The following is a 25,579-nucleotide window of genomic DNA, read 5'->3' on the forward strand; positions in this document are numbered from 1 at the left end:
CCAAGGCCATTCCACATCGGCAGCTCAAGAAATGGTCTCCTGGGAACTTTCACGGCATAACCGGGAGGGTTAGGAGAAGGGCAGAAAAGAAAAAAAGAGATAAATATTTAGGGATTTAGTAGTAGTGTGTGCAGCTTCTAAGCAGTCAGGCATGCAGCAAAAACATTTGTATATACCAGCAGTTTTGTATTATATTACATTCGCCAACTCCATGCAGTATGTTTTTGCCTGACAGATGGAAAACTCATTCTCAAACTTAATCTTAATTAAACCCTAGTAAATAGCCAATCGTAAAAAATAATATCACAACGTACTGTGCGATAAAATGCAATGTTTGATGCTTTTCTATATTTCACCTTTTGATTATTTTCACATTTAAGGACAGACTATTTAATTAAAGTGCTTTTTATGCTAGACAGGTTGAATCGACATGTGCCATTAAAGGCAAGTACATGTAAATGTCATGAAAAGCTTCAAATAGATTGCAATCGGTGTTGTTGAAGTACTACAGAACCCTCAGATCAAAAGTAATGTGGTTCAATAAGATGTTTGTTTATTCATGTACATATTGTTGTGGAAATGTGTGGGTAATATGTGAGATGCAATGTTACTAAGCATTTGTAGTAATCACAGGGTATCACTTTCATATGACATGTGTAATACCATTATTTGGTTTTATTAGTAGTATGACTAGTGCTACTAGCAGTAGTAGTAGTAGTATATACATAAAGAAAAAACATGCCATATTAGTTACAAAATTATAATAAAATGACCAATGAATAACTTTTATTTTTCATTTTTGTTCTCTTATCTGTTTATAGTGAGGTGTAGTCCCACTCAAATTGGGGACTCTACTTCTAAATCATGACTCTGTACTTACTGAATATAGACATGCATTTGTTAAGGATCAAAGTCATGTTCAGGACGGTGCAAAAGAAGGCCAATGAATAAAAAAGGTAGACACCGAATTTGACTTGACTGACAGGATAGGAGAAGACCATGTGAGGACAGCATGGCAGACATGTTTTTCTTCCCTTTTTACAAGCCAGTGTAGTAACCTGATTTTGAATTGATTTCCACGGTCAAATTACAACAGAGGGCTCTATTTTCGTAGAGAGTGCACATACGCTCCGGCGTAAAAACTGGAGCATTTGGATTTTTGAGCAGGTGCAAGCCTGCTTTAGCGTGTTTGGGAATTTGGCATTGCATTGCACCATGCTGAGCGTTCCAGCAGGCCAAGGGCATTTTGTTTTACACGTCCCCAGCGCACCTGACAATTTGGTGGCCGCAGTGGACGACGTTTTACACCATCTGAAAGCAGGTCTAAGTTGTGGTGCAGGCGGTGGAATGCAATTTTGGAATTTGATGGAGGTGCGGGCAGTCAGATTCGGAGCTTAGCGGGCATGCGTGTGGGATATCATCATATTTAATTCATAAATATAACAGCGTGCATCAAACCCTCTGAATCAATGTAGAAATCATTTCATTGATTGCATTATTATTATATTCATTGCCTTTAATATGTTTTTAAAATCACGTGTAGGGAGTGATCGCTCTGGCCAGTTTGACATCATTTTCAAGTGGAGATCTTCTTGCAGTTCTTTATAAATGTACTTTCCATGTGCACCCAAACCATTTGAACCGTGGAGATTCTCCAACAAGTCCTCCAACAATAAACAACCATGTTGGAGAGAACCGTGCACACATTTCGACCGTGCTGGGCTTGTGATGGCCATGAAAATAGGGCCTATAAAGATGATTTTAAGTGATACATACTGCACATACGTCAATCACTCATCGTCAGCCTATCCCAGCTGACATTGGGCAAGAGATGGGGGAAACCTTGGCCGGTTGTCAGTCAATGCCAGGGCACATGCGCGACCAATGGTCCAACATTTGTTGTTCGTCTTGCCATGGAGTGAGGCCAGGTCTAATTTTTCTGGTATCATCTCAAGAGAATCTCAAGATCTTATCAACCATCACTTTAGGATGTCATGTTGACACCTTCCATTTTAAACTTGGTATAAACATTTTCTCTTTGCACTGGCAGTGAAACAAAATAAGAACGGCAGGAAATTATACAGCAGGGAGTTTTTAAAGGTCAACGGTCTAAACCTCAGAATATATATATTTTTTGTGTAGCTGACCCATGAAACAAAATCAAAATGTCGCATACCTTCTTTTCCTTATCACATGTATTTGTGTTTTTTTGCAAACGTATTTTACTTTTAATGACAGAACAATTATCTGTCTGTACCTTTAAATGAAATAATTGTGGTCATACTAAAGGAGAGCAATGCAAGAACTCAAATATTTTGGGGGAGGACGGGGTGTAATACAGGGTCATGAGTGCAAGGCGGACTCCAATTGCCCACGTCACATGCGCGCCTAACTACATCATCCACAAGAGGAGATCTTATAAAGAAATAAAATTTAAAAAAAATCATAAAAAACAAGAGCAGATCTTGCAGTTTATCTAAATAAACACACTGAGCGCTCTCCCAACCTCATACTTAATTCCCTTATGATACTATACGTTTTCCTCGAAGCTTTATTCAGTAGAAAAATGACTAATTCTGACCTCACCCCCATTGAACACTGCAGGGATGAACTAAACCAGAGTAACAGGCAAGCTAGGCCCACTCGAGATCCAACATCAGTGAAAGCTGTTCTAGCCGCCATGTGGTCTTCATTTGTCCCTTCCTTTTGGAGCAGAGGCCTTCCGTCCCCATCATTGTGTCCATACTGTGAATAAAGGACAGTGGCTTTTCCGATAAAAGCAAAGCATGATTTACCAAACAGTGAGCATCATCAGCAGCAGCAGCAGCTTCATTGACTGACGCTCTTTCTCACCTCAAATCTTCCCCGCCCGGTCACTCCCACTTTGACGCCCTCGCCCCACCTCCCAAACACTCCCAGTGACACTTGGGAGGCTATTTTTTGCCACTCTTCACTAAATAAGGCTGTGTAACATGGCCAGGATAGCTGGCTGGTGAAGGGGTGCGAGCCCTTTGCTCGTACCTTGGTATAAAAACGCCGGGACAGAAGGGCTTTCCTCTGATCGCCCTCCACCTCGCTCTCTCATTTTCTCTGTCGCTCTTGCTTGTCCTTCTTCATCAAAATTGCGTCCTTTAACTCCATTCTGTCTAACCTGCTTTGTTTGAATATTTTTTTAACACTCTGCTCATCAAATAGTGGCCCAGAAGGTTTTTGTCCCACTGATAATGAATTTATTTGGGAGTCTACTATAAAAAAAAAATCGACCTTTTTTTTCAAGGGGATGGCTAAGAGGAATATGATGGGTAAAGGACAAGGAGCCAACCAAAAGAGTAAGCAAAAAATTATATTTAGTGTATACAATTTTTGGTCTGTATATTTGTGTGCAGGATTATAAGAATGTCCTTAACTCGTTTGTGCCTGAAGATGTCTAATTGCGTTGGTCTCTCAAAGTGTGTGGTATATATATTTTTTATATTGTTTTACTATTTTCATATCTGGAAAAAAAATCATAGCTAGCTAATGATATTTTTGTATTATTATTATTTATCTATAATGTGACTCCTATTATATCTTAAACAATGCTGCTCACAAATATATATATATATTTTTTTTTTAATACATTTTTTTTACATTTTTGGTCATCTTCCTCAGTTTATGTACTTGCTCGCACTTCTCTAATTGTCTTTTTTAATTTGTCTTACTTGTTCCGTCCCGCATGTTCTCCTCAACGCCACCCCCTATTCCCCTCTCGTCCCCATTTGTCCTTCAGCACCATCAGCGTTCACTATCTCGCTCCATCCCCGTCTTTCCTTCCTCGGCCGCCTCGTCTGCTTGCCCTCTGTCCAATGTGGACGGACAGCTGACACATTTCACTGCTCAGTCATCACTTCACAAGCGTTCCTCTTACACAAACCTCTCACTGGTTATTGGCTCCTTTTTTTTTTGCCATCAATTTCTGCTTTCACTGGGTCACCCTCCACCTTCTCGTTTTCCCCCTTCCTTCCTTCCTTCCTTCCTTCCTTCCTTCCTGCCTCCTCCTCCTTTCTCATTATAACCATCAAGAGAGAGAGAGAGAGAGGCAAGGCAAGTCCCATGACCCTTTCCTTTTCTCTCCTGTCCTCTCTTTCACTCCTCTTCCTCTCCGCATCCTTAAACTCTCCATCGCTGATTCAGCTCCCGGCAAGGAGGAGGAGAGCCACCGCCTGCAGCGACCGCCTCACTCTGTACGGGCCGCCAGCCTCGTTTGGACCACTTGGATTCTGGTAGGTGCGGAAGTGTCTTTTTACTTGCATGATGAAAAACAAAGTGGACTTATTGAGCATCTGCACTCAATGTGTGCGTGTGGGCGACACTGTGTAGTTTATTTTCTATGAAATCACGCCGCTCTGTTGTCAATGTGTACGACTTGCAATCAATTTCCCGTACATTTAAGACATCCTGTGCACGGTTTTGTCGCAATAGTGCAGTGTGTGGCGCACGTGGTGGAAAACGCCGCCTCGGCATATTTAGTTGGGGTGAAAAGGTCAAGGGTTGCATTTATGTCTTTTAATTAGCTTAAATAGTATTGCTGTGCTTGACACTTAATACCGACTGTAGACTCACTAAGTAGGTTTACATTAATTTAATTTTAACTTCCAGAATTCACACAGCGTGACCTTAATTCATTCTATCTAGACCTCATCTCCATCCACTGACACGTGTGTGTGTGTGTGTGTGTGACTCCGGAGGGGTGCAAGAGAAGGTTTAATAATAGTTCCAAGCAAAGTTTCTAAAAGTGTATTGCATGTCCTCCCATTCCGCTCCCTCACTTGCCCGGGCTAATTTTACCCCCGTTGCAAATACCGTGAAGATCAACGGTGGTCAGCTGTCTCGTCAAAGCTCCTGCGGAGATGCTGGAGGTGGTAGAGTGTCAGGTGTCCCGGCCCAATGTGACACAGCCCGGCATGGCTGTGCTGCTAGTACTCAACATGCAGCTGTTTGTGGGCATAGTGTGCAGGGTGCTAGGCAGGAGGGGCAGTTGTGAAACGTAATGTGGAGTTAGACTTTTATTATAAATCCTGAAAGCGCAAGGAAACAACATGACTGCAGAGAATGTCATTACACGAGTACTTACTGGAATTTCTTGCTAAATTGGCTTTACTTGTAAGTTCTACAGATAGATTGGTTGCCTATTAAAACACATTTATTTCTAAATTACCTTTCATTCACAATTGAGAGCAATTCATGTGCTTTAAACAAAAACAAAAACAAAAAAAAGTTTAAATATGTAAAAGTAAAAAAGTACAATGAACATAAAATTATGATTAAAAAATAAATAAATAAAAATAAAATAAAAAGTTTGGGTTTGAAAACAAAAGCGGCATAATGACGCTCGTGGGAATTAATAATGAATAATAATGTTGATTTAAATAAAATTGAAATATTTAAATTAATTAATTAATCTTTTAAATAAATGTAACATTGTCTGGCTAACCTTTTTATGTTATAGTGTTTTCACGCAACACAATACAGACCTTTTTTTTAATAACTAATAAATGGCTTTAATTGTGCCGCCTAATAGATAAATGTTGCTTTGGTTTTTACTCTTGACCCATTAACTCATTTTTTTTTTAATTATTCAAATTTTTTTGGTAAATTCTTACAATTTCTAATCATGATGTATCAAATCCGTCAATGATGGCATAGTGGTACATTTGCCTGTCTTCAATGCATGTGCCATGGGTTAAGTTTCCACTCAGCGACGGTGCAAAAACGTCTGTCACCCTGTGAATGACCGGCGACCAGTCCAGGGTGTTGTCCGCTTTTATTCCTAAAGACAGCTGAGATAGATCCCAGTGACCTTGAACTTGATAAGCGTTACAGAAAATGCATGGATTAATGGATTTGTGAAGATCTTGTGTTTAATTATAGCTTTTTATAATAATAATAATAATAATAATAATAATAATAATTATTATTATTATTATTATTACCTGTCCTCACTGATTGGAGATTGAGATGGAGATTGTACTTTCAGGTGTCAATTATGGCTCGATAATCCTGAGAATCCTTTGGTACTCGGGCATTGCTTGCATAATGGCAATGATTTGCAAGCTAGTAGCTACTCAAGTCTTGCAACATCCTTCTGAATGAGCTGGCGTGAGGTTGCCGGCGTGGTGTGCGCTTTAATGCCAGTTGGCGTTCCGCTGTGTGCACGTGACTCCACTCTCATTGACTAGTTGATTTACCAAACCTTTGTTCCTTCTCTGCGAAAGCGAGTGAGAACGAAAGGAAGAAAGGAATGAGAGCGGATGAGTGTGATTTATGGTTGAGACTTTTAGTTTAATTATTGGGCGGGCTGCTCTGATGTGTGCTGCCCCCACGGCACTATTTACACAATGTTAGGAAAAATACAAAAGGGTGTACTGCGGGGGCACATGGGATGACATATTCATATGGTTTGTGCAGGTGCAGTTGATACACCGACCGACCTAATTAATGTTCAAAGCATGGGATACAAGACATGAGACAAATTTGACACAATTTCACAATCTTTCTCCAAGTCTATTTATGTCATGGACTGAAATTATTCATGAGTGCTATTCATGTGAATATTCTGCGTTGTCAGCAGTTTTATATTGTTGTTCAAGGTGAAAGGTTCACGCATGGAGACTGTCTTGTCTGCGTTGTGAATGTTCAAATACTTGCTGGATAAGCGAAACATTAACAGCTGTTCATCCAATTTAATCTCACAAAAACACATGAACACACATGCAAATTTCGCAACGTATATATTCTTTACCAATGATCATTAAACGCTTGAAGCAGCAACGGTTCAATTCATTAAAAGTGCTACTCAGCCTTTGCACATTTGCTTATAAATTGGTATTGATCCCTGAGAAAATGGTGTGTGCATTTGTGTGTGCGCCCTTACGCGTGTACATGCCGACTTTTCCCACTAATTCTCTAACCGTTATCGTCATCATCACCCATCATCATCATCATCATCAGATATCGGTTACATTTTCGAATTGGAGCATTTGGCTCACGTGTCCGCTAGAGAGGAAGAACTGAGAACAATTGGGATGGGCCGCTGCGTGCTGGACGCAAACTTTTGTGCGTGTGGAAGAGGAAGGCAGAAAGCAGTGAGGAAAGAATGAGAGCGTGTGTCCCAACCAGAGAAATACAGACTGCAGAGGCAGCACCTGCGAAACACTGACTGAAGGAAGGGGGAGGAAGAGTAAAGCATTCCTTCCTTTCTTCTCTACACGCTGCCCTGATGCATCAGGGGGTGGGCGCAGAGGGGTAGTTGGGGATGCAGTGTGTGTGTGTGTGTGGTGGGGTGGTGCAATCCAACATCTGCCAGTAGGTAAGTGCAACATCTCCCTTATTTTCCTCCTTTCAGCCTCCCTCCCCAACACTCACACCCCCCACTACTGGGGTGTGACACTCAAGGTGAAGTGTGGGACAATGCTGATTGATGACATCCTCACCAGATGTTATAGTAATGTATAGACCTCCGCAATTTATAGCTAGCGCTGCCATTTTTTAGTCCTATGGCTTAAGTCTTTCTGCACTTTATGTCCGACACTTTTAGTCGTCAGCTTTACCGTCTTGTTCTCAGTCCTAGTCTTCAGTGAAGTCCTTAGACTACGTAAAGATCTTAAACTGAGGTCCTCGGGGGCCATGCCATATTCTGGTGGTTTCCCGCTCCCAACACACCTGAATCAAATGATCAAGATCGATCAGGTTTCTACAGAGCATGCTGATGAGCTGATCCTCTGAATCAGGTGTGTTGGAGGAAGGAAACCTCTAAAACATGCAGCACTGTGGCTCTCAAGGACCAGAGTTCGAGACCGGTTCTCAGCTTTCGTGTGGATTTCACCTCGTTATTCCTAGATTTAGTGTTAGCTTTATCTTTTCTACTCAGTTTAGCCTTTAAATATTTTATCTTCCTGTTAGTTCTTCAGTTTTTATAATATTTCTGCCCATGGTTTGTTCCTCCAGTTTGTATTCCTTTTTGCACTGCAAGTTGCAATCTTGCCGTATTAGGTTTGTTTGTTGAGATTAATTCCAGAAACTTTTGTCAAAGAGTTTTAGGTCACATAAAAACTGGCGTATCCTGGTTTCATGTCGATCAAAGCCTCAATGCACTTGTTTGGGAATTTGGTTCATCTCTATGAGCCAAGCTGGGTGTGCGCCTCACAATTTGGTGAAAAAAAGTAGGCAACAAAAATAAAATGTAAATTCATTCAATCTTATGATTGCTGGAACCACATCTAAGTATTGGCACAGGTGATGTAATATGATATTGGTGAAACAAGGTACAGCCAGACAGATCTTTTTCTTCTCTGGGGTGCAGGACATTAAGGGAATGAGAGGAGCCGCTTCGATTGGTGGCGAAACGAGTCCACTGTGTTCATGCCCACAATGCCTCAAAACACCCTTTTCTTAAATGTGCCATGCTGCACTGGTTTGCACATGTCTACGAAAATACCACATACTAGTCTAGTCCGCCCCTGCGCAGATTTACACCATGGCGCACAACAGACTTGCACACCCCTTTGTCTTTAAGAGGTACTTCACTGATAATAATAATATTAGCCTTGGGTCTCAAAGTAGATAAAAAAAAAAAATTATGTTGTTTTCAAACAATCATATTATTGTTTCTGTCTCTATGTTTTGTTTTGTTTAGTTTTTTTCCTAAAAAATGTCACAGTCAAAACAGTAACATCAGAACACAGCACTGTGTAGTGTTTGGGCCAGTTTGACTAAAATCTCAAATAGCATGAGAGTGTTGGCAAGAAGTGTAAAATGGGCTGCAAAACTAAATAGTGGATAATGAAACAAGAGTGAATAAGTGAGGCCAATAAATCAGTCTCACAGTTCTGAGGTTGAGGGTTTGAATCTAGGCTTCAGCTTACCTTTCTGGTCTGTGCCGAGTGATTGGCTGATGATGAGTTCAGGGTGTGTATTCAGCTGGGATAAGCTCCAGCTTACCGATGACAAATATAAAAAATGGATGGCTGAATGGGTAATAGTTGAAATATTCTCAACTACATCAATTGCTTAATTCTTCTATTTGCATATCAACGCCACTTTAAATAATCCCCTAGGTAATTTTTTTTTTCAGATTTTTCAGGGAACACAAAAAATGTAACCATTTGCATCCTGAGGAAATGATTTAGGCAAAAAATATATTTTTTGCAAAAACATGACATAAGCATAATAAACTGCTAGTCAACTTGCAGATGCAGTCCTGGCTGTGCCAAGTTGCACCCAGACCTTTAGTGAAATGTTTACATTACACTTTACAGGCAGTCGCATAGTTACAGTGCTGTGTCTTTAGTCCCACAGTTTTAGTTATTCATATTCTTTCTTTGGCTTTAGTTAAAGAACTGTCACATTTGTCCTCAGATTGGGTGTTACACCTCCAATGAAATTCATGTTAAAAGAAGAGAAAAGTGCATAAAAGGGAAGTAAATAAGTAGATGTGTAAAAATAAAAAATAAATGAGGCTGTTGTATGCTTTGTGGTATCACTGTTGTCACCGATGTTGCCCTGGGGCTCCTCGCCAGCTGGGATAGGCTCCGATTAGCCATGACCCTGAATAGGATGTGGGTGGGTGGAATCCAAGGAATGAGGACTTGATGTCACCAAGGACTGCGGCCCACTTGGGGGACATACTTCTTTATATGCCCATATGAACAAGAGCAGCTATGGAATGTAAAGAAGTATGTATCTCAGGTCGGGATATTTGACAACCAACAGAACTGAGTTGTTCATCATGAACGTCTGCAAAATAGCTGTACACTTGTCATTGGAAAATGTGTAGTTGTACATTTCAATGAATCTGCAATGTGAGTTTCCAAACTAAAGAAGTCCTGCAGAAATATTCAGTGGCAAAATGGAGATGCCGTAACAGCACTCGTCAGCATTGCCTACTAGCCTATTTTTTATTGTGTACTACTGGAAAGTTTCTAAAAGCAACTTGACTGTTCTGCCCCATTTTCACAGCCAGTGGACACACCACTGACAGACAACAGTTTCCAGTAAATGGCACAGTGATTAAATGCTTGCTTAATGGATAGCATGGTCCAAGCATTTGCCGAGAGGGAAGGGAGATCCATAGTCTAGCTGGTGGACGCATCATCTAAGTTAGACTCCTGCCTGTAGTCATCCTGTCTGCATCTGCAAGACTCAGAGGTTAAAAGCTTCATTTAAACAAACATGACCACAAATACAAGTAGCACCATTTTCCACACACTGCTTAGATTGTTTTGTCTTTTGCATGCAACTCTACAGAGAAGCAGAGTTAAGGTTATGTATGTAATATATTTCACGCAGTTTGGCTTAAACTGCCCCCCCCCCCCCAAAAAAAAAAGTCTAACTATATTGTTTGCTGTCCAAGGACGAAGGCAAATTTTTCAGGGAGAAGTCGTTAATTGTGTGGCATTTTGATAATGACTTGTTATATTAATAACCATTTTAACCGTCATCATTAAAATAAAAAGCTTTACTCTTGTAGCATGATTATTTTAGTTTTGCAATTTTGTGACTTCCTTGATCAAATTGTGTTACACTGCCTGCACCACCATTTAGACCAGCGTTTTGCAAGTCTAAAGTTGAGTGCATTTGGGCGTGGCAGCCGGAACATCCAGTGAAGCGTAGCGTGTGTATCAAATTCACAAACACGCTAATAGGGCCCTAGGAATTTTCATGACAAACTTTGTTTTAGTTTAGTAATATTCAAATGTATTCTTATAATTTCACACGTTTTCTTGATGCACTATTTTTCCCTGTGTGGCTTTAAAATACAAACACAACCAGGCAGTGACAATTAAAATGAACAACATTGCAGGATGCACTTTTTTAGATTCTTAAAGCGCATGGAGGCAGTCATGTTTGGGTGAGCGCTTGATATAAAGCAAGACAAAAGACTGGATTGATGTCGTGTTGTATGGTGGTGCTTGACTGTGTATTATATGGAAGGGGTGGAGTAGATATTATAGCGGGGATGGGGTTCTGGGCGTGTATTGTTCTGTCACTTTTCCTGTGTCAGCAGGTGGAAGCTCTCATCAGGACATTAAATATGCAACAATGCTGACTGCGGCACCATGCTGAGCCAGCCGTAGCCGCATGACTGGATGCGGGAGGGGGCCCTTACAAGTGAAACGGCAACACGCGCGCACACACACACACACACAGGGATGCCCCGACCTTCCTTCCCCGTTCTCCCTCAATGCCTGGGTAGCGGCTGCTTGACTGCTTCCCCATCTGTGAGCCAAATCAAAAGCAACAAGGAATAAGAAATTCCCACTGCAGCTACAAATAGAGCAATCATGGAAGATATGCATAACAACAAGATGTAAAGGAAATGTTTGATTTAATAACGCCTGTCATTGATCAAATGCAATTTGCCCATTACTAAGCCACACCTGGTGTGAGTGTGTACCCCAAGGGCCATTCCATTTATTGATGATATTGGTGCGTTTTTAATTATCTTTGTGACCACATCAGTCCCGTGCACACAATGAGGTTAAAGAGTTGTAAGATGTTGGTCGGACTCTGATTTGCTCAAATTCTGAATCAATTTGTCCCATACGCCGTAATGGAAGAATTGATTAGTTAACGTCAAATTGATGCCATCATCAAGTCTTTATTAACAGGCAATGCCATGTTTTAACTAGGGATGAGCGACCAATACCAGGTATCGGTATCAGGCCGACACCAACCTTATTTCAAGGTATCGGGTTATTGTGACGGTGGCCGATACCAGTATCACTTGAAAGAAATTGTACAACCACATATTTTTCTTTCTTTTTTTTTCTTCTGACCAATGGATTTTTTCATTTTATTTATATGATTATTTATTTATTTATTTTTAAATTCATTTGATTGTGTGTTCTATAAAAAAAAAAAATCTTTTTTTTAATGAGTGGAAAACGATAATAGAAAATTGCTTTTAATTTCATGCAGTTTTATGGGAAAATGCTAAATTAGGATATATAGGTCTTTCTTTAAAAATGATCTGTCATTGGTTTAATAGAAATTGTATGCATCAAAAGTGTGAGTGGTATCGGTACTTGGTATCGGTATGGGTGACTACTCAAGAGTTGAGTAGTCGTACTGGTATTGGTCCAAATTAAAAGTGGTATCAAACATCCCTAGTTTTAACATTTGAATATTACTGAATATCATACATGTGACAACTTAATCACTGTAATGGTACCACATAAAACTAAAAAGGAAATAAAACTCCTCACTCTTTGATGACAGAGAAATTATTATATATCAATATTATTATATTATGGCATGTCACATTGTCATGTTTCATGTGTCATGATGGATTGTGGCTGTTTTTCTTATATTAATATTTTGATAAAATAATCCCTTTCAAGATTGAATAGCCTATGTATTTATTAAGAGTTTAAAACTTGACCCAATAAATGTGTACACTATTCAGAAATTCAACAAGCAGTTAGATTCATCATTGATCCTTAAAGTCTCACAATTAAAGTGAAATGCTATCTCCAGCCCCCACCCCCCACCCCCCACCCCTGACACTCACACAAACACACTGACATTGTACCTCCAAGAAGCCGATCAGTCCCAACTCTGCGATGGGGATCAATGCTGAGGTCATTTGTTTCAATCAATTAAACAGACATCTGCTTGAATTAGACTCCATTAGACTGCCAAAGGCCCCACCCCTCCCAACATGAGTGTGTGTGTGTAGGTGTGGGTGTGGGTGTGTGTGTGCGTGTGCTCACTTATTCCCGTGCCGGTGTACTATTCAAAGTACCAATGTTTAAAAGGTGTGACATTCCTCTATTTAAAGTAAATGATAACATCTCAGACAGACAGCAGCTTGGATTTGTAAATGTTTTTCTAATTTAGGCTACTTTTTACTTTTCTTCCTTAAGAATGCCAACTATACTGTAGTTCCTTAAGACAGACAGACAGACAGACAGATAACGCAGCCATATTGACCTGCTGGACATCCTCCGATATGTCTACGCACAATGAAAGCCTTTAACTGCCGTACAGGTGCTGCGACCAAATGTTCGGCACAAAAGCGGTGGCAGAAATGCGGCAGTAAATCCAATGCATTCTTCCACCCAGTGGGATACAATGAGCAGCTTCACAGGCAGCTTTGTATGTATGGCTTGTGTTTTGTTTATGGTGCAGGGAACGAATGCGCTCAGACAGTTGTGTTAACTGGAGTTTAATTTAATGGCTCCCCCAAGTGTTTTCTGTACATCACGCAATGCTGCGGACACCAGAGCTGGCCCATTACTGTAGATATGGGGGGGGGGGGGGGGGGGGGGGTTGCTGCCTACAAATGAGAGCACGGGATATTGTTATGCGCTGATGTTGTGAAGTAATTGAAGTGACAAGGAATGGTGGTGTCCCCAACCCCACCCCTCCCCTCAAAAATGTGCATCTTACTGCCTGCATGCTCATTTTGTTTATATTCTGAAATTATGATGTAGTAATGTTACCTTGAAAAGTCATGTGATGCTCCACTGTCTTTCAATATTAAGGGCATATTCTCCCATTCACACTTAAGTCAATTTTGTACATGCCTTTCTTGCACCCTTTCAAAGTCTGGCAATTCTCCCCTTTAGGTTTAAAATGGAAATTCATGATGCTTTGGTGGACTGAAGGTGGCCTTCATTTCTTATTTATGAATTCCATAAAGATCCATTTAAAAAATATGTCAAACTCTAAATATGAAATTAACTTGCGTAGCGGCTCGGTGGCTGACTGGTTAGAACGTCTGCCTTGCAGTGCAGAGTACATGAGATTGAGTCCGGGCTTTGGCCTTTCTGGGTGGAGTTTGCATGTTCTCCCCGTGCCTGCGTGGTCTTTCTCCGGGTAATCCGGTTTCCTCCCACATTCCAAAGTCATGCATGCAGGTTAAATGAGCGCTCTAAAACGTGTGATTGTGAGTGTGTATGGTTGTTCGTCTCCGTGGCGACCAGTTCAGGGTTTACCCCGCCTACTGCCTGAAGCCAGCTGTCTTAGACTCCGGCAAACCCCGCGACTCTTGTGGGGAATAAGCGGCTCAGAAAATGGATTGATGGATTAACTTGCGTAGTGGATCCGGAAGTTATACTGATCGTCAGTGACATGCACGGCTCATCTAACAGGCTACATTTGTTTTTTAAGAAATCCAATAAAAATCAACTTATTCACAATACTGTACTCATAACTGACAGGGAAATTGAGAGTTGACCAGGTTGTCAAACAATGCAATACACACGTGGTGAGAGAAAAAAAAACTATCACTTAAAAAACTTTAAAATTGTTCCTTAAACTTAAAATAAAGTCTGTCCGCACAACCAAAACCCCATTCGCCACCTACGCTGCTGGATGAATCTTTCTTTGACTTTACTGAGCACAAATTTTACTTTCTATATCCATGCCATGAATGGCTATTGAGCGCCCAGGGTCCCGCCTATTGTAGCCCATCATTTGGAGAGCCAAAGATGCTCATAAGGCCCCCCCCCCCCCCCCCCCCCCCTCCACTATCGAGGAGAAGCAGAGGAGAGTGCAGGACAAGGCTACTGGAAGAGAGGCAGAAATAGAAGTTGAAGTGTTCAGGTTGGGGGATAGAAAAAAATAAGGGACTGCAAAAAAACGACACAAAGATAACATTAAAATGATTTTGAGTATGTTTATCAAAAATGGAAGATAAAAAAGAGAAAAACAATAGAGGATGAAAGCGAGGTCGTAAGGATATAAATTACCAAGCGCACAAAGTAAATCTCCCAAAGCCATAAAGAGTTATGCGTTGTGATCTGTTCCCCAGATCCTTGTGTGCTTTGCGATAATTGCTTCCATTTTGTGGCCCTGAGACTATTACAGTATATGATAGCTGGATTACCGTCTGTACGAGTGAGCGTTCCGCACTTGCAAGAAGCGCTGAATCAGCAGCAGAGATGCGGCACAACTTGGAGGTTTAGTGTACAGAAGAAGAAATAGAAGAGCAATCTTTTATTAGTGTTAACAGCGGGAGTGTGTGTGCTGGCCTCAGGCTGCCGTACCACTTATGGGGTCCATTTTGTCGAATACTGAACGCACCTCCCCACCCCCACCCCAGCGGATGTAACCATATCAGAGCATTACCTTGGCGGGATCACATTCCATTAGCTCTGAAACAAGTAAGCACACCTCCAACCGCACATAGATGTGTGAATACTGAGAGATAATAAATCATACTATTATTTAAACTGTATGAATTCTGAGAAATTAGCATCATTGTGTATGTACATCGCCAGTACATACATCAATCAACTTCATACATATCAGGGATGAAAAAGTCACTTCCTGTGTTTTTAACTGCACTGGACAGAATGTATATCAAGTACACGTATGTGACCTCGCTGCAGTCTCTAATGAATCAAGGCTTAAATAAGTAGAAGTGCTGTCCAGTTGAAAGAGGGGAGGGGTTGGTGGAGGAGGGGTGGCGTGGAAGCGTGCTCAGTTTATGAATCAGAGTCACCACGACAGACAGGAAGGTGAAGATAAAAGGCAGGGTTGCGGCAGCTTTTACGAGCGTGCATCATGACGTCACTCTCCAACAAAATGAAACTGCCTCTTCTCCACGTTGACAGTGAAGGAAATCCTTAAAAAGGAAGAACGTGCAAATACATTACCTGAGATTGTTTCATTTAACTTTGTCTGTGCCCTTTGCCATCTTAATCCAATCTCATTTCACAAGAGAAAGGGAAGCTTTTCTTGTCATGCCAACATATATATATATATATATATATATATATATATATATATATATATATATATATATATATATATATTAGGGGTGGGAATCTTTGAATGTCTCACGATTCAATTGCGATTTTTGGGCCTGCGATTCGATTCAGAATCGATTTTCGCTTAAGAACGATTTTGGATTCAAAATGATTTGATTGACAAAATTTTTTGTCAATCTGTAGATGGGCAAGGAATTGTAATTATCTAATTAGCTAATAAGCTAATGCTAATTAGCGCGCTACTCGTGGCACTTTTATCACTCAAAAGAACAGCTCCACGCTGAAAAAAATAACAACTTTTATTGGAATAACTTGATCGGGACTTTTTCCTTCTACTTTTTAATGTGGCTACAACTTAACAGTGTATAAGACCGCATGGAACCACACTGCCCCTCAGTGGCCAAACCGGGTACAACATGAACAGCGTTCCGAATAAATGCACACATAGACAAAGGCAAGACAGTATAAAATAATTTGGGGACATTTAAAATCGAATTTTTTGGCACACCCCTAATATATATATATATATATATATATATATATATATATATAACGTGAATAGCTTGTGAGTCGACTTTACTGTCAGTTAATTGGCCGCCTCAAGCATCTTTAAACAACGACATTTCCACCATGTTTGAAACTACATCTCAGCATTTTCTTAACACATAAAATCACAGCAGCTGCAACGTTATTCTCATCTTTATCTTGTTTTTATTTCTGTCATTAAAGTTATGGATGGGGTGCTGGTGTGTTGACGACATATCCAAGAAGGAGTCAAGGCTGGTTGGATTTAGATAACATACTTGTCTTGTCTTGTTGAGGCCGACATACTGTATGCTTGGAGATATGATTTATAAGGTGTCATTCTTCCTGTATTCATATTGAGTTTTAACCTACACAATTCAGCACATAGGAGTGTAGTGAGAAATTAAAAATAGCGCTTCTTATGTTTATTGCAGTAGCATTAGTGTTGTCTCTGCTGCTTCGGGTTAGATTCCTAATCGCAATATTTGCACTCCCTGCAACATTCTGCAATGTACAGTAGAACCTCTAACATTAAATTTGTTTATATTTGGGGGGATCGCATAAAAAAAATATTAAAGTGTAAATAATCTACTCCACTACTGTCAAACTGTCATACTTTTATTAAATGTAAATGTTTTAAGTAACATTTGAAAATTGAAAAAAAATTAAAACTGCCATACAAGTGTAAACTTAAACACTGGTCTGAGTAAACCTAAAATCAACTTGTGTAAGAGATAGTGGACCATCCTTAATATTGTAATACAAAAGAGAAAAAAAAAGATATATAATGCAGGTGGTGCGTACCTGGCCCATATACACTCACCAAACAGCCGTAATGTATCCCTACTACATTACGCCGACAGACTAAAATCTGCATTAACTTATATCACATTACGGTAATTGGTGATGAAAGAAAAACTGCCAAAAGGGTGAGTTTGGAACTGGAAGCACCAGTCATCGTATTGGTGCCGTTGTTTGGATTTTGAATCATTTGTTTTCTGATAATTGACTCATCTGCAAGTGCAAGCATGGCTGCTGGGCAAGCTGATCAGCACTCACTGGCTTTTCGATTGATGCGCCGTTACACCAGATGCAAACTTGCGTTCAATCATGAGCACACTATTCTCATTGAATTACTTTAATTGGATTTATTAAAAGCTGAATGCAAAAACACACACTCCTTCAAAGTATTCCGTTAGATGAGTGGTGCATGTCACTGGTCAATAAGTCAAATTTCCTGATCCAATACGCAAATTAATTTCACATTCAAAGTGTGACATATTTTCCAATGGCTCTCTGTGGAATTCACGTCGCATAAAAACACCGTGAAATCTGAAATGAAAATGTGTAAGAAAGACAGGTAAGAAATTGTCTTGAGCGCAAATGGGAAGAAAAAAAATCTCCCTGCCGGAAGGTAATAATGTCTACATGTTGTAGTATGCTGAGTGCACCCTGTGTACCTGCCCATATATGCTGCTCATTATTTCTCGCACACCTCATGCCTAATAACCAGAATTAATAATGTGAAGTCTCAGTAAAGACGGAAAGAGAAAGAGCACCCACAAAGAAAGGCTGGAAAAGTGTGCATGAAAGAAGAGTGGATATAATTAAATATATCATCTAAATAGCTATTGATTGTCTTTAGGGTGTTGGCGTTAGATTAAAAGGCTACTGAATAAAAGGGCTTTGAGGATTAAATCATTATGAGGCAAAATCAAGATGATAAACACTGCAATAATTACAAGGTATCAGCTTGGAACACTCAATAATGTCCTCTACTGGAGCAGCATTTAAGATTTTGTTAGGTTCGTGAATAAAAGTGCTCACGTATCAGTTTGTGTGTGCTGCTGTGTGACAAACACAGCACTGACACAAGGTCAAGCAGGTGACCCTGGAGAGTAGATAGCATTATCACCTGCTGCATTAACCCACAGAGGACTGTCAAATGATAACGGATACATTTTTCGTTGTACCGTTTCAGTACCTGGGCCGAGTTGCCTTGCAAGGTCAGCATGCATTATTCTATTTCTTCTTCTTTTTTTTTCTTTTTTATCCATAAGACGTGTTTTATCTTCAGCCAGAGCAAAGCGGAGGATAAAAAGGTTTCTGTGACGCTCCAGTCGCTTCCTCTGATTAGCCAATCAGGTTCTAAAATGCTGAAATGGTGCTGAGTCAAGGGTAGGGTGCGGGCAGGGGGACAAGTGGGGTGATGGAAGAGGAGCCAGTTAGCTGTTGTCTGCAGTGTGCTGCCTGCAACATTGTTAGCATTCCATCATTAGCATTACTAACCGGAATGTTGAGTGGCGCTTTGGTAAACCGGTAAAGCTTGATTCACCTTGAATGTTTGCATTTTCTCCAGTATGGTCTTAGTAACAGGCTGCCGTTAGAGTTGGACAGAGGTTGCTCGGTTCATGGTTGGTGAGGCGCTGACTATTCTTGAGTCTGGAGGCTAATAGAAGATTAGCTTGTTCTACAATTTATGCTTTCATTGAAACATTTGTTTTTAAAGCTTTTAATTGTGCTATTATTGTTCAATAATGTGAAAGCAAGAAAAACAAAGGGTCTTTGATATAAGGTCAAGTTGTCTCCCTTTTATAAAATGTATTTATTATATAATATTACCTTTACCTTTATATTTAATATGTGACAAAAGCCTAAATTAACCACGTGTGTGGTGTCATGGTCGTATTTGTGTCTCATTAGGTTTTTGTGTCTTGTTCTCTTTTGTTTACCATTCAGCTCTTGTCCCGGTGTTCCTCATTGGCTTGTCAGTTGATTGTATTCAACTTTCCTGGTTTCTTTCCGTCATTGTTGCTCAATTGTTTGGGTTAGTGGTCTCTGTCTGTAGTGGGGTTTCCATCCACCCCTTTTTGTTCAAATTTCAAAGAAATACGAAAATAAAACTGAATGGAAACGCTATAAATTCCAAAAAGGGCCCCAAATTCACTAAAAAGGTTGTTACGCTTGGAGGGGTGGATATTTAAGCGTATCGAAAAAAGGAAAATGCGAATTTTGTCTATGAAAACAGGTCTTGCTACACGTCGCACGTTCTGACCGGATATTATGTCACACTTACGTTTGCAGTCACAAAGCAATGGCAGACGATATAATAAGGAATAGTTGGAGGTTGAGGGGGGAGGGACAACAAAACAGATTTTTTGGGGGAATTAATTAAAGAAGCGAATATTAAATAAATATGGAAAACAGCAGAGAAATGCTATGGTTTATCAAGAACTACAAAAGCAAACTCATGCGGCGTGTTTTTCTTCTTCTTCTTTTAAATGACTGTTGAATCCCATCTGTATGGTGTATACTGCCACCTACAGCGGCAGAGTCCCCTCTCAATATTCGCAAATGCAGAAATGATGGAAACGGGCCGCATGTCCGTTTTGCGCATTTTCAGTAGATTCGCTTTTTGTTTTAAACAATTGGATGGAAACCTGACTTATGTCGAGTCTAGCCATGTCTTCTACCTTGTGTGTGTTTTGAGGTAATTTGATCCTTGTTATTTTAGTCTTTTGTTGATTTATAGTTTTTGAAGATGCAAGTAGCTACCTTGTTTGTTTTGTTCTTTTGGTGACTAAATACATGTTGTTTTTGAGACCATCCTGTCTCCCTGCTTACCATGCAATTGGGTCTCACTCTCAGCTCCTAAACGTGACAATGTGGTATCATAGCTCCATATCTGATGTTTCTACCACACCAATCACTGTCAAAATTGGTAAAGACAAATTCTGCTTACTATATTGAGCCAAACACAGCTACCTCAATACGAGTGAATGGAAGAGATCGCCAGGGACTCCCGGTTCAAGATGGCGGCTAGATCTGCACGTCCTCAACCAGCTGAGGCTTACTCTAGTGTAGGGGTAGAGAACCCTGGTCCTCGAGAGCAAACTGTCCTGCCTGTTTTCTATGCCTCGCTCCTCCAACACAGCTGATTCAAATAATCAGCTCGTCCGCAAGCTCTGTAGAAGTTGAATGTTCATTGAATCAAGTGTGTTGGTGGAGGGATCCATCGAAAACAGGCAGGACAGTGGTTCTTGAGGACCAGGGTTCCCTGCCCTTCCTCCAGTGGTTATTGTATCAATGGGAAGAGTGTCGTACTTCCTCTATGCATCACATCAAAGGACCACAGCACTGTCACATGACGGCAGTGGGAAAGTACTTTCTTGGCTCCACAATATGCTTTGAATATTTTTTGTGGCCATCAGAAAGACTAACTAAATAGGCCGCATTCATTAAATCTATGAAGTAGGCCTACTGCTATTTTCATATTATAGTTTTGTTTTGTTTTTTTACATTTTGAAAAGTATTGATATATATATATATATAACTTTTGCACTATTGTAAAAATGATCCAGGTTAACTTCTAGCTTTATCAGGAGTCACAAAGATGGTGCCCATCAGTGTGAGCAGGCACAATGATGATGAGGAAATTATTTCACCCAAAATAACTTAGAATAAAATAAAATAAGTATGTGTGTATCAAACTGGCGTCTCTGCCCATTTATCACTACCCATGAAGAAGCTCTCAGTTTCGAAATCTCGGCGACCCCCTCATCTGGAACGTTCTAATACTGTCCTATGAGTTTAGAACAATGAATATGCGTATACAGCTCAGGGGGGAAACGAAGACCAGTGCAACATTAAACAATCTAACAAAAGAAAATCAAGAATGGACTTTGGGTCAAATGCTGCTTACTGTGCTTGTGTGTCACAATCACTTAAAACATTTTGGTCAGTGAATAAAAATGTACTTGAATTCAAAATATATATTTTTTATTTTTTAACTGTACATGATTTTCATCAGTCAGCAATAATAACCCAAAATACGTTATAAAGTATATAACACAGACTACAAGACCAGCAGGAATAAATACTACCGGACCTAAAAGATAAAGCTTACAGCCTGACCACAGGTCAACATTTTCTTCATTACTTTGGTGGGCCTTGCATTAAGCTAATTACCAACTGGCAGACACTCTCATCAGACATGCACCATCATTAGGATGCCGTGTCTATATGTGCTTCATTTCAATGCAGCATTACAGAGGATTATTGCCTTCTTAAGTGGATTTTAATGGCCATTTTGTAACAGTGGCCTCACTTCGGCCCAGGCCTCTTGATCAGTCGGCCGCAGTCACAGTGCGACAGGAAGTGGTGCAATTTCAGGTTCGCAGGCCGCGCCCATGGCGCTCTCAGGCTGTAACTCAACAGCGGGTCGCTCGTTGAGGTTCACTTGGCCGGATTAAGGGAGAGAGAGGGGCTGAGAGGGAAGCGGAGGGAAAACAGAAGCCGACACTCAGAGCAGCGTGAGTGATGGAAAGTTGGGCTTGTAGAGCTCTGGCGTCAGGCCATGAAATGGAAATAAGACGGTGAACGAGAGTGACAGAGTCCGCTGTGGGACTGACTTGGAAGTGGCGAACTCGGTGGTTGGCTGGCAGCTGTTCCGTAACACCACACTCTTGCGCTGTGAGCGGGTCCCCCGGGATTATTTGCACCGTGACTGACCTTCCCGCCGTGACCCCCTTGACTGACTTTCCCAGTGCGTCGTGCCCCGCCTGTCCCTCTTCGCTGGTGTCAAACCGTCCCCACCCATTCTTCCTGCTTCCAGTCTTTCAATATAAGGCCAGGAATGCAGCATACACCCGGAATAGAAAAGAGGCCGGCCAATGCCTCCAGTGCAGTTGGGCCTGACGGAGGAAACCTGCTGGTGCAAACATGATGCGGCATAAATAGTACAGAGAGTTTGGAGGCGTCCAATTTGCAATTGCACGCGTATAATAGTTGTTGTAAAGTAGCTCTTAGCTTGTTTTATTCTGTTGGCTTTTAGCTCCAGTGTTTCCTCATGGGGGCCCTCCGTGCTGGGAGGGGTGGCTGGCCTTCTCTGGGTCGTCCTGGAGGCTCGGCACCATTCAACCTGGGCCTGGCATGGCAGCGCTCCGCTCCCTCCCTGTGCTTGTGGGTTGCCATCCCTCGCAGTGTGAATGAGCTCCCCTTGGGTGTTTTTCCTCACATGGTTACTCTGTGCCTTAGCATGTCTTTTGTGTGTGTGTGTGAGCACGGGCGTACTGGTGGGGATGTTGTGAAGAGGGGGCAGGTTTTGTTTTTATGTTGTACCACAGCACTTAGAGTTGCATTATTATGTGTGAAAAGTGCTGCATAAGTAAAGTTTTAGTAAGAATTATACAATATTTAACATACAACATAAACTGATGATTATGAAAAGATGGATTTACATTTCCGACATTAGACTATTATGAGGGAGCAGTTTTTAGAGAAGAACGTGTTGTTGAAATTAATGTTTTATAATTTTGCTGGCAACTGGCCAATACCGTGTACCTCCAAAATCATCACTTTTCAGGACACCCCCAAAACGGCATGTTTGTTCAACCACTAACATTGCATAAAAAGAGAGACGGCCATTTTCAACACTTTAGGTCGGTCAATAATTCGTACAAATGACACTGTGTGCACTGATCAAAAGTATAGATGTTTTTAGAAATATGAAATTTGTCAAATGATGAGGCTTCTGTGTGACGCCAGCGCTTTGCTAGTTCTAGTGCGTAATCCAGAAAGATCGTACCTTCTTTATTTACAAAGATATTGTGGCGTATTGTGGAGAGTTTTGTTTATTTATTGATGAATGCATAATACTGCCTGGTGATATTATACTTAACTGCTGAACAGAATCCAATAAAAGCACAACAAACAAAGCTTTATTCTCGTATCATGATTCAGTTTTTCAGTCCAGTTTGACTTAACTATCCATGACTTTGTGTCTTGCGCTTCTGGTTTCCTTCATCTATTTACATTTTTACAATAGTTATTAAAATGTTATTTCTCTTCATGCAAAAGATGCTCAATAATTTCTTTAAACAACCTGACAATGTAATTTCACACAGGAGAAAATAGCGTCACACACAATAAAAGATGATGAAAACTACTATTTCCACACCTTGCATCTTTCTCTAGTTGGGTGGAATTGAAAGCCTGATGTTTGTTTCAAAAATAATTCTTTCCAAACAGGCTTAGTAGCCACATTGCTGCTGAAAGTAGTATGAAAGTATTTCCTATTATTTGTATTTGCAACATTAATTATAAAAAATATTTTTGAAAACTGACAAATTGGGTTAAATCTAACTAAGTACTCAAGAATAGGCTGACTACCAACATGTTGATAATTGTATTGATCGTTTTACCACATTCCAATGACTTCTGAAAATATAGTCAACAATTATAGTGTTATATTTGTTGTATGAAATCCGACTAAACCTTCATGCAAACTGGCTAATAACTTTGTACACTGAAAAGAAACAAACTTGTTTTCACAGAGGTCTCTTGCATATAGACAGAGTTGTGAAAATAGCACACAGGCATAAAAAATAAAAACTTCAGTACTGTAAGTAGTGTAAGAAGGTTTACATATTCAGCCTGAAAATATTGACAGCTTGCATTGTGGGGTCAATACTCTGTTTGAACGCTTGATTCCCTAACGATTAAATGCTAAGCAATTGGCAAACAGAACCAGGAATTGTGTCCCGCTGATGCGAGAGTGCCGAGTGCATCATCTGGGCATTGCGGCGCTCGAGACTCTGGATGGCTCACACAAACGTTGAGATGTGTGCGTGTTAGTGTGTGTGTTACAGACAAATGCCGCACCATGCTGGAGGTCATGAGAGTTAATTCTCTAGCATGCCGTCCCGTGTGTGCCTTCATTAGTGCTATTGACAGTTTAGGTGATGAATTCGTTGTTTTCTCAACTTTTGTAGCTCCTTTCTTATCTCTTAAGGCTCTCCACACACACACGCTCGAGCGTGCACACACGCACACACATCCACCACCTGATTTTATTTTCTTCTTGTTTGCTCTTTTCTTTCCACTATCCTGTTCATTTTCGTCATCCACTTCCTCCATCTTTACTTCATTCTCTTTTTTTTTTGTATACTTATGCTTCCTTGATGCAAAACAAGCACACTTTCAAGGGCAACGACTGATAATCAGCGACCGTGTGTTTACTGTGTCTGCATATGTGTGTGTGAGTGTGTTGTGCGTGCTTGTTTAGATGCATCTGCCACATGAACTGACATTATTTTTTTCCTTGTCTCGCTCTTGCAGGTGTTCATCCAGATGGGTCCTCCAGCTGCAGCAAGCTTCTGTCCCAGTATCCACTTCCTCCCCATCCCAAACAACTCATGAAAATGCTTTGCTAAAGCTGGTAAAATGGAACCAAATCAACTGTTCAATGGATTTGGTCCCCTTCAACCAGCTGTAGCTGTGCATTGATCGCGCCGACCCCCCCATTTGTCTCATGCATGTACGTGAAAATATGAGGGACCGATTTATGTACAGGAGAGTGTTGTTACATCACCATAGAGGCAATTTTTTGGGGGCATGAATATCTTACGTGACTGTAATTTGTCATCAAAATTGGTAAGTTATCTTCAGTGACGGTGAAAAGGAAACTGTGTTGCTGTAAATGCTTTTTTTTTTTTTTTGTGAATGCATGCACCAAATGCAAGCTTTGATTGTGGTACTCATATTTCAATCAATAAAAGACATAAAATGCCTACAAATGGATCAGGTCATCTTATTTCTTGATTTAGTGCAAGGGCGGTGACTGTTCAATGAACACTCCATTTTTTCAAACATAAATAATTGCGCAGTACACATTATTGTACTGTATGGATGCTCTATGCCAGATGTGGGCAATCTCGGTCCACGAGGGCCGGAGTCCTGCAGGTTTTGGAGGGTTCTCACTTCCAACACAAGCTGATTCGTTATCAGGCTTATGCAGAGCTTGCTGATGAGCTGATCATATATCAGCTGTATTGGAGAAGGGCAACATGCAAAACCTGCAGGACTTACTTGCTTTGTTTTGGTAATTAAATGTTAATGTGCCTAACTGCCTATTCTTTGTCATGTAGGCAACATACAATAAATACTGTGCAAAACTCTTTTGCAAAACAGTAATTTTGACACCAACCTAAAACCCACCCAATACTTTTAAATGTATTATGTCATTCTGACCCCATGAATGAGTGTTGTCTGCAGCAGGAATAAAAAGAAGGGGAAAAAAGAGAAATGATCTTCATTTTAGAACGGTTTGTGGCGCTTGGAGTTTCTTTATGAAAGGGGTTCATGACTCTTTATTTGGTAACCCCAATGTATTATGTCCCTCCTCACTCGCCATACTGTGATTGTGCCAGGGACGAGCGTGTAATGTTTAAAGGCTAACATCACCTAGTGTCTGAAATCTGCCATTGATGTTGTCATAAATTTGACTCAAAAAAAGA

The 25,579-nt window shown here is 40.6% G+C and overlaps 1 long non-coding RNA gene across 1 annotated transcript; it reads left to right on the forward strand.

Moving 5' to 3' along the window:
- The first annotated feature begins 3,089 nt into the window (after window positions 1–3,089).
- On the forward strand, window positions 3,090–24,811 carry LOC147179329 (uncharacterized). The gene is made up of 3 exons (XR_015094251.1): window positions 3,090–3,329; window positions 4,174–4,262; window positions 24,402–24,811. It is a non-coding gene; the product is annotated as an uncharacterized LOC147179329 (long non-coding RNA).
- The last annotated feature ends 768 nt before the right edge of the window (window positions 24,812–25,579 follow it).

Source organism: Leptonotus elevatus, chromosome 2 (assembly GCF_054856555.1).
Source record: "Leptonotus elevatus isolate MCC_2025b chromosome 2, RoL_Lele_1.0, whole genome shotgun sequence".
NCBI classification, from domain to species: domain Eukaryota; kingdom Metazoa; phylum Chordata; class Actinopteri; order Syngnathiformes; family Syngnathidae; genus Leptonotus; species Leptonotus elevatus.